The 10,262-nt window shown below is 32.5% G+C and overlaps 1 protein-coding gene and 1 long non-coding RNA gene across 5 annotated transcripts in view; both read right to left on the reverse strand.

The window, feature by feature from the left end:
* Nucleotides 1-6,341, reverse strand: part of LOC143054336 (uncharacterized) — a 55,408-nt gene extending 49,067 nt beyond the window's left edge. For 2 of the 4 annotated variants that reach the window (XM_076227319.1, XM_076227316.1), the window contains exon 1: nucleotides 6,251-6,341. The gene's annotated coding sequence lies outside the window, so the exon portion shown is untranslated. Of the gene's footprint in view, nucleotides 1-5,926; nucleotides 6,079-6,250 lie in introns of those variants that run through there. The other 2 variants (XM_076227317.1, XM_076227318.1) reach the window with 2 other exon arrangements.
* Nucleotides 6,342-8,037: 1,696 nt separating this feature from the next.
* LOC143055585 (uncharacterized) lies at nucleotides 8,038-9,411 on the reverse strand. Its single transcript, XR_012972095.1, has 2 exons — nucleotides 8,748-9,411; nucleotides 8,038-8,096 (listed from the first exon to the last, which is right to left on the reverse strand). It is a non-coding gene; the product is annotated as an uncharacterized LOC143055585 (long non-coding RNA).
* Nucleotides 9,412-10,262: the final 851 nt, after the last annotated feature.

Below are 10,262 nucleotides of genomic sequence, written 5' to 3' on the forward strand. Positions count from 1 at the left end.
AAAGGACTGTGAAATTGGAATAAATTCTCTAATTTGGCATTAAAATTAGAATGATCTTATCAAAGGGAACATGTATACTAAGTTTCAAGTTGATTGGACTTCTACTTTATCAAAAACTACCTTGACCAAAAACTTTAACCTGAAATTTGCACTATCAATTTCCATGTTCAGTGAACCGTAAAATTGGGGTCAAAACTCTAATTTGGCATTTAAATTAGAAAGATCATATCATAGGGCACATGTATACTAAGTTTCAAGTTGATTGGACTTCAACTTCATCAAAAACTACCTTGACCAAAAACTTTAACCTGAAGCCAAAAACTTTAACCTGAAATTTGCACTATCATTTTCTATGTTCAGTGAACCGTAAAATTGGGGTCAAAACTCTAATTTGGCATTTAAATTAGAAAGATCATATCATAGGGCACATGTATACTAAGTTTCAAGTTGATTGGACTTCAACTTCATCAAAAACTACCTTGACCAAAAACTTTAACCTGAAGCCAAAAACTTTAACCAGAAATTTGCACTATCATTTTCTATGTTCAGTGAACCGTAAAATTGGGGTCAAAACTCTAATTTGGCATTTAAATTAGAAAGATCATATCATAGGGCACATGTATACTAAGTTTCAAGTTGATTGGACTTCAACTTCATCAAAAACTACCTCGACCAAAAACTTTAACCTGAAATTTGCACTATCATTTTCTATGTTCAGTGAACCGTAAAATTGGGGTCAAAACTCTAATTTGGCATTTAAATTAGAAAGATCATATCATAGGGCACATGTATACTAAGTTTCAAGTTGATTGAACTTCAACTTCATCAAAAACTACCTTGACCAAAAACTTTAACCTGAAGCCAAAAACTTTAACCTGAAATTTGCACTATCATTTTCTATGTTCAGTGAACCGTAAAATTGGGGTCAAAACTCTAATTTGGCATTTAAATTAGAAAGATCATATCATAGGGCACATGTATACTAAGTTTCAAGTTGATTGGACTTCAACTTCATCAAAAACTACCTTGACCAAAAACTTTAACCTGAAGCCAAAAACTTTAACCTGAAATTTGCACTATCATTTTCTATCAGTGAACCGTAAAATTGGGGTCAAAACTCTAATTTGGCATTAAAATTAGAAAGATCATATCATAGGGAACATGTGTACCAAGTTTGAAGTCGATTGGACTTCAACTTCATCAAAAACTACCTCGACCAAAAACTTTAACCTGAAGCGGGACAGACGGACGAACGGACGAACGAACGGACGGACGAACGGACGCACAGACCAGAAAACATAATGCCCCTCTACTATCGTAGGTGGGGCATAAAAATAGATACCCCAAAGATGATTGTGGTCAAGTTTGGATTAATTTGGCCCAGAAGTTTCAGAGGAGAAGATTTTTGTAAAAGATTACTAAGATTTACGAAAATTGGTTAAAAATTTACTATAAAGGGCAATAACTCCTAAAGAGGTCATCTGACCATTTCGGTCATGTGACTTATTTGTAAATCTTACTTTGCTGAACATTATTGCTGTTTACAGTTTATTTCTATCTATAATAATAATCAAGATAATAACCAAAAACAGTAAAATTTCCTTAAAATTAATATATTCACCAAAGTTTCATAAAATCCCCCTTTTTTAAGTATAAAAATTCATTACTTAAGAAAACGTAAAATCTAAAATTTATAAAAATGGAAAGGGAGCTTATGTCAATAGATATAAACAATTTATCAAAGTTGCATAAAATTTTGTGAAAGTGTTAGTTATCGTCCCAAAATTGGAAAATCCCCCCTTTTTTAAGCATAAAAATTCATAACACGGAAATGTAAAATCTGAAATTTATAAAAATTGAAAGGGAGCTTACATCAATAGATATAAACAATTCACCAAAGTTTCATGGACATTGGTGAAAGCCTTTTTGAGTTATTGTCCGAAGTGTTGAAAATCCCCCTTTTTTTTATGAATAAAGCCCCATAAATCCAAAACTTAAAATCTGAAATTTATAAAAATTGAAAGGGAGCTTACATAAATAGATATAAACAATTCACCAAAGTTTCATGGACATTGGTGAAAGCCTTTTTGAGTTATTGTCCGAAGTGTTGAAAATCCCCCCTTTTTTATGAATAAAGCCCCACAAATCCAAAACTTAAAATCTGAAATTAAAAAAAAACGAAAAGGGAGCTTACGTCAATAGATATAAACAATTCACTTAAGTTTCATGGAAATTGGTGAAAGTGTTTTTGAGTTATTGTCCGAAGTGTGGACGACGGACGGACAGACGGACGGACAACGGTATACCATATGTCCCGTCTAAAAGACGACGGGCGTATAAAAACAATACTTGCAATAGTTGTTAATTTCTGGGTTATTTGGTCTCTTGCAGAGAGTTGTCTTATTAGCAATCAGACCTTATGATGGCTTATCTTCTTCTTTTTATTGATTGCATTTGAATAAACTTTTTTCAACTTAAAAATCAAAACAGAATACAAATCCAATGAGTGTACAGGCCTATCAGATGGTGCCTCATGTTTAGAGTCTGATGAGACTAGCATTGATAAAAACTAGAACCTAATTCCTGTGACATGACTAGTTTCGCAGTTGTACTTGACTCATATTTTTGAAAAGTGTTTCAAAAGAAATACCTCAAATTCTGTTATATTGTTTAAATACATTTTTTTGTACGTTTTGCTCCTTTAATCAACTAAAAATGTAAAAAGGTTATTTTTAATGGAATTTTTTTGGACAAGTAACAATTTCATTCGGACAAGTAAATTTTGGTATGTACTTGTCCTAAAGGACAAGTTGAAAAAAAATTTATTGTAGAGGCCTGCAAAAACTGATGCAAAATCGTCCTCTGCATGTTATCTCATTGATTGGTTTGCTGTTAGGTTTCTGTCCCATTGATGTTAACCCCTTTCCTAAATTTTTACACAATATAAACAAATGGATTTCATTTGTTTGTGATGCAAAAAAGTGCTTAGAATCATATATTAGCTAACAATGAAATACTTCAATATTTATTGGGACCATCAGGGCAAGTAACTTTTTTTCCGGACAAGTAAAATTTAGTTTTACTTGCCCAGGGACAAGTGCCCACAACAAATATTTCCACACCCCTGATCATCAGTTAAACATACATGTACAATCATTCCATTTAAAATTGTCATGTCATATGTTTATATCGTGATGCATATATATGTGACACCTTGAATAAAAGATTAAGGTTCATCATAACAAACGGACAAATTTGGCTGTATTTACATGCCAAAAACTACTCTGAGTAAAGACTTACCTGTGAAGTTGGAAAAGTTTTAATGTCTAGCATCCACTGGATATATAAAAGTTAAATGCATTTTGTGTTTCAGAAAGATAAAATCTCTTTTGGATTTTGATGGGCATTTTTTTTCCTTCATGTATAAGGTGTGAAAATTAACGAATCCGGGTCCGTTCGCGCCCATTCATGTTCACACCCACTCATGTTCGCCCCCTTTTCACTTTCGCACCCTACATGTTCGTACCCTACATGTTCGCACCCAAAGTCTGTTCGCACCCTACATGTTCGCGCCCAATTTTAATTGGTTTTGGGTTTAATAACTTTGTAATCAAGTTTTGGCAAGTAGTATTCTTATAAGTTTAATTGTTTTCGTTGTCTCAAAATAAAGTGAGACAGCATTTTTTATTGTGTTGAATAAATCTTAATTATGTTTTGGACAGTGTATTGTTAAAAAAAATAATATTCCTTTCTAAATAAAGTGGGATTCTGTCAATGTTTTATTTTGTGTTGAATAACTCTTAATTATGTTTTGGTTAGTTTATTGCTATAACTTTGTTTCATTGACTTGTTTCAAAATGGAGTGAGATTCATTTGGTCCGAGACCACAATTGTCGTCCCTTGATTTTCGTTGTTCACAAATATAGTCCCTAGTGTTGACAGTGGGTTACTTGCCATTAATTTTAATACCCCTTCCAAATTTATTTCTCCATGTTTAATGCCTCATATTGCAAGTAGGGGGGTGAAATTACACTGTAAAAAAATTTGGGTCCAGAATTTTAAAGGAAAGTAGTGAATTGGTCCTGGTGAAAAAGGTTGAAAAATAGCACTTCGGAAGCTGTCAAAAGATTTCAAGACGCCCTAAAGATAAAATTGTCCATATTTTGAGTTAGAGGCCATGAAGTTTTCGATAATTTTGATATAATTTGTCCCAAAAGTAGTACAACACACTGTAAAAGTTTCTTTGAGAAAGCGCAGGTGGGATTTTTTTTATTTTCATTTATGTTCTAAAAGAAATGCACTACGAAATAATTGTGGTCTCGGACCTTCTGACTACTTTTTTTTTTGTGTGTTAAATAAATTTTATCATGTTTGATCATGTTTTGGTTATAATAAATAGTGTATTGCTATATTTTATTGTTTCATTGTTTCATATCAAAGGGACCAAGCTGTTAAAAACAATTATCTTTTGTGTTTTTCATTTAAAATCTTCAATCTTTTACTCTGACATACCAAGCTATAAATACATTCAGTATTTACACGAAAGCAATTAAAAACAACAATCATGATTTTCCAATTATTCAACTGGAATTTGAATTAAAATTGGGCGCGAACGTGTAGAGTGCGAACGGACCTTGGGTGCGAACGTGCGAGGTGCGAACGTGTAGGGTGCGAAAGTATATTGGGCACGAACGGACCAGATACCAAAATTAACTAAGTTGTGGTACAACTTTGAGATGCTCCCTCAGGTAAAAGACCGGTTTGTATTGTTTTGATTGTCCTTAATTGACATGAACAAGAGGTATCTTCACAACTACAGGTGAGTTAAAGAGTTTATCTGAGTCAGTGAGTGGACAGTATCAAAGAAATTCAGGTGTTTGTTTATTTTTACACCTTCTGGCAAGTTCTGCAGAAAGGGGAAAAAAGGCCCATCAAAAACCAAGAAAGATGTTTTCTTTCTTAAACATAAAATGCATTTAACTTTTATATATCTAGTGGATGCTAGGCCTTAAAACTTTCCAAACAGCAAAGGTAAGTCTGTACACAGAGTAATTTTTGAGGTGAAAATACGGCCATATTTGTCTATTTGTTATGATGAACCTTAATAACCTATATGTATTGTCTGTGACTACTATAGTCTCAGGTATTGTTTATTTAAGGTTCATCATAACAAACGGACAAATATGGCTGTATTTACATGCCAAAAATTACAAACTTACCTGTGAAGTTGGAAAACTTTTAATGCCTGGCATCCACTAGATATGTAATAAAATTAAATGCATTTTGTGTTTTAGAAAGATAAAATCTCTTTTGGATTTTGCTGGGCATTTTTTTTCCTTCATGCAAAAGGTCTGAAAATTAACTAAGTTGTGGAACAACTATGAGATGCTCCCTCAGGTAAAAAACCGGTTTGTAATGTTTTGTTTGTCCTTAATTGACATGGACAAGAGGTATCTTCACAACTACAGGTGAGTTCATCTGAGTCAGTGAGTGGACAGTATCAAAGTAATTCAGGTGTTTGTTTATTTTTACACCTTCTGCAGAAAGGAAAAAAAATGCCCAGCAAAAACCAAAATTTTTTTTATCTTTCTTTAACACAAAATGAATTTAACTTTTATATATCTAGTGGATGCTAGGCATTAAAACTTTCCAAACAGCACAGGTAAGTCTGTACACAGAGTAGTTTTTAAGGTGAAAATACGGCCATATTTGTCCATTTGTTATGATGAACCTTAAAAAAAAACCCACAATACCTCCAATACTGGTATAATACTGGAATACAATTCTGATACAAAATTGATATACCAGTATTGCGATCACCAACTACAGGAGATCCGACTTCGTCCCCTTATTATATTTATCATATCATATCACGGATTTTAGAATAAAGGGGGAGGGCTAAAAAAAATGTCCTGTCCCCAAGTACCTATGATATTCTCCAGTAAGTTTCCTACAGTCTGTTATAAACTCAACTGTCATATAATGTCTCTTATCACGGAACTTACTATTCCACTGACTACTTCCAATTTTATGCACAATCTGCATAATGTTTTCTATGTTTTCCACACTTTATGCACAATGGCGCGAATAAATATAAAAATATGCCAGTCAGGCGGAAAGGGATGAAACAGTTAGAGTTTCGTTACCGCCAATTTTCAAATTTATCTTTTCCCCCTTTTTTCACTTTCTCTCTAGTCTCATGGCGTTTTTTTTTGTTTCCTTTTTGAGCAATTTTATGAAATATTCCTACCTTTTCCTAAGATTTCTTCCCCAAAACGACAAACGGTCACTTTTTTTGACTACTTTCTTGAAGAAGAGTACCGTCACCGGAAGTGAAGACCAAAAAAAATAAATTTTTCCGCAGCAAATAATTCTGTTCGGAACTTTCTAGAGTCTACATAGGATTTACAGTAGGTCCACACACAAAGTAATCCAAATGAAATCATATGCTGAATATACGCTATTCAGACCTGTATAAACTGGTCCGCCGTTCTATCTATAGCTTTGCACATGATGCACTAGTCTCGTCGAATTACAGGGCCGTAACTACATTGAGGCAAATGAGGCAAATGCCTCATGTTAGAAATTTAAAAAAAAAAATGAAACAAAAGATTGTCTTAATATCAAATTGTTTTAACAAGAAGCAAGTTCTCTTCATTCTCTGGTGTTGCCCCTTTCGTGATCCATGTTTCTTTCTTACTTTTAGTTTTCAGAGTTGATGGTCTATTGTTTGAACTTCTGTGTCCCAGGTTTGTCTTTTGCTCATTTTTTGTCCTACTTTATGACAATAGTCTGAGTGTTGATTTTCATTTGTAAACGTGTGGTTTTCCAATGTTGCATGCCCACCGAAGTCCAGATATTGTGCAGGAAAATATTTTTAAGAATAAACAAGACACAGAAGAAAAATGGTCGTTTCTGCATGGGGAATTGAATTTGATATTAAAGAATTCACAACTGGCTTCTTTTGGTTGATAAAACTAGATAGCTGACATGGTTTAAATTAAAGTAAGGTCACAAATTTTCCGGTATCAAATAATTTGAAAAAAAAAGCAATAATGTATTCAGGGCCGTAACTACATTGAGGCAAATGAGGCAAATGCCTCATGTTGGAGATTTCAAAAAAAAAAATGAAACAAAAGATTGCCTTCATATCAAATTGTTTTCACGGAAAGTGTCTTGCAAGAAGCAAGTTATCTTCACTCTCTAATGACATCATGTAGCCCCTGCATGTTTTTCATGATCAATGTTTCTGTTTTACTTTTAGTTTTCAGAGTTGATGGTCTATTGTTTGTACTTCTGTGTCTCGGGTTTATCTTTTGTTCATTTTTTTCTCTGTATGGCTATAGTCTGAATGTTGATTTTCATTTGTAAACGTGGTTTTGCAATGTTGCATGTCCACCGATGTCCAGACATTGTGCTAGAAAGAATATACGATGCTACTGGACACAGAAAATAAATGGTCGTTTCTGCATGGAGAATTGAACTTGATATTAAAGAATACAGAACTGGCTCTTTTTTTTTTTTTTGTAGATATAATTGTCTAGACAGCTGACATGGTTTAAATTAAAGTAGAATCATCAATTTCCCGGTATCAAATCATCTATATAAAAACATCAATGTATTGCAACATGACCTTTCACATTAAAGGGTTAACTGACTTGCATTAATTCGTGTTCAGACCCTTTAACAGAAAATATAGGAATATGGAGTAAACTTGCAGGGGACCTAATATCACACGAAGTCAATGCATAGAAAAAATACAAATGATCAATGGTCAAAGTTTTTATTCCCATTCTTCATCTTGATAGTTGCTGGAGGGTCTTCAACAATGAAAGAATCATTAATAAATAGGTCAATATGGTCCATAGTGTCGACTTAAGCAGTACTAGTACTTAAATTATAATACTGCACTGTCACTATATTTAAATCTAGTTTTAGATTGAGTTGGAGAAACGAGAACATGCAAGGCCTTTAAAGATAAGTTTACTTCTTGTGTATTTGTAACGGGGTGTCATGTGGCTAACAAAACCAATCCAGTAAAAGTTGATAATTTTATTATTGGCACCAGACGTATTCAATATAATGAAATAAACGCCCTACAAAACATAATAAATACAATTATAATTATCTGCCAATATCTGTATTAAAATTATAAATATAATATTCAACATATATAAACGCATTTACATAACACAATGCACAATAAAACAAAGTATTTATATTTCTCATTTTTTCCTAATCTGTATGAACTATCAAAAGAAAATAACTTTAACTTTACGAAAATGTTCTCGGAACTTTATCATTAAAAATACACCAAGTCGAATACTCCCGTGAATATGATCAATAAGTACATACGATCGATATTACTGTTATCACGTAATACACATGAAAACTATTATATATAACTCTACAAAATATACCTCCTCGTGCAATTATAATTTGCACACATGTATCAAACTAAGTAAAATATAATTATCTTAGTATTCTCGACAAAAAGGTGTCGGCAATCACTGTATGTAAACAATGAATTATTTCTTCACGCTCATGTTAAACTGTATGTATTTATTTATCGTAAAACGGTCTAAATGCCAATCCTTCTTAATTTGTAAATACTTTTCAATGTAATAGAATAAAAATAGAACATAGAAAACATTTTCTACATTAACATACACATTTCACCCGAAATATGGAGAAAATACGCTCACGCTAAAATATTATGTTTTTATAAAACATTAATATACACATACCAAAATTATGGATTTTAGGCTCACTGACCACTCATACTTGTGCGTCAAGGATGTGCATTCACTGTAAAAATAAGGAACATGCATGCAATAAAGTGTTAGTTTAACAATAATAGCGAATCCCGCATTACTAGAACTAATTTGACAAATGCGCGCTAAATGAACTATATCAAACCGAAAAATACAGAAACCCGACAATAGAAATTATCCTAACATACCTGATATTTTCAACTATAACAACCACATGCCTTTGGACAAATCTTCAATACAAAAGAACATCCAACCCCGTCAACTTTCAGCAGCGAACTAGCTAGATAACTATCTACCCGTAAAACGAAAACAATAACCAAGCGTGCATGACTAGCGGGAAATCTACCCGGACTAAACTCATTTGCATAATAATGTAAAGGTAATTCACATTATATAAAGAGACCAGTTTCTATACAATAAATGCTAACACTTTAATTAAATGATTAAAACAATTTATTAAAAGATTTAACTGCTATCTTTTTATTATTTATGTTCTGACTTTTATTATTTTTATAGCAATGGTTTCACAATAAATTATTTAGATTTTTTTAGTAACTTTTATTTCATAAAATAAAACACATATATAAAATTATATTCACAAACATCACAAGACCACTAAAAATGTCACTATTACATATTCTTTATTGCAACAATTTTTTTTTTATATTAGATCTCAACCTGGGTCCGCCAACGAGACACACACACGTAGAACTATTTTCTCTTTTTTAAGATACTGTTTCGGATTTTCGTTCCTTCTCCAACTTAGTTTGTTGTATTAGTATATTTAAATTATCACTGGTATTAAAGAGATAATAGTAACTGCAATTACGATTATCCCAATATGGCTACGGTAGATATAGGTAAAATCTTTACACTCGTTTTTAAAGCAATTGCTTTTATGTCGTCGCGTATGGCCATCTTTGTGACCCAGATCAGAGACTCCGCCCAGATCAAGCCATAGTATTTTGTTAAACAGGCTCCTGGTCAGTCATTCTTTAACACCTATGTATGTTTTCTAATGCAATACATAGCTTGAAACTTTAAAAAAAAGTTAGTGGATTTAAGAAGTTTCAGAATATGTTCTTGTAGATGTATTTTTGTATTTAAAGGGTCAACCGTTTGACTATCAAATAACATAGAAGTCCGAGTGAAAAAAAGTACATTTTTATAAATGCGATTCCGTTTTCCGCCGTTCGTACGATGTTTCAACAAAATATGGATTCATTTCAGTTGTTGATTTAGTATTGAAAATTTAACTGAATTATCTCCTAATAAATACGGTTTTATATGTTTAATTTGTGTTTCTTTAAGAGGTCAGGTGCTCTTGTTCATTCATAAAATTATCGTTCATTCATACATTTATCGTAAAATCAAAATCACTACACAGGTTAATGCGTAGTGTCAAATTATTACCTGTAATCTAAAAATAGACAAACTTTATTTGCGCAAATAATTTAGCGGAACGAAACCCTTGTTGAAAACACATAA

Source organism: Mytilus galloprovincialis, chromosome 12 (assembly GCF_965363235.1).
Source record: "Mytilus galloprovincialis chromosome 12, xbMytGall1.hap1.1, whole genome shotgun sequence".
Taxonomy (NCBI): domain Eukaryota; kingdom Metazoa; phylum Mollusca; class Bivalvia; order Mytilida; family Mytilidae; genus Mytilus; species Mytilus galloprovincialis.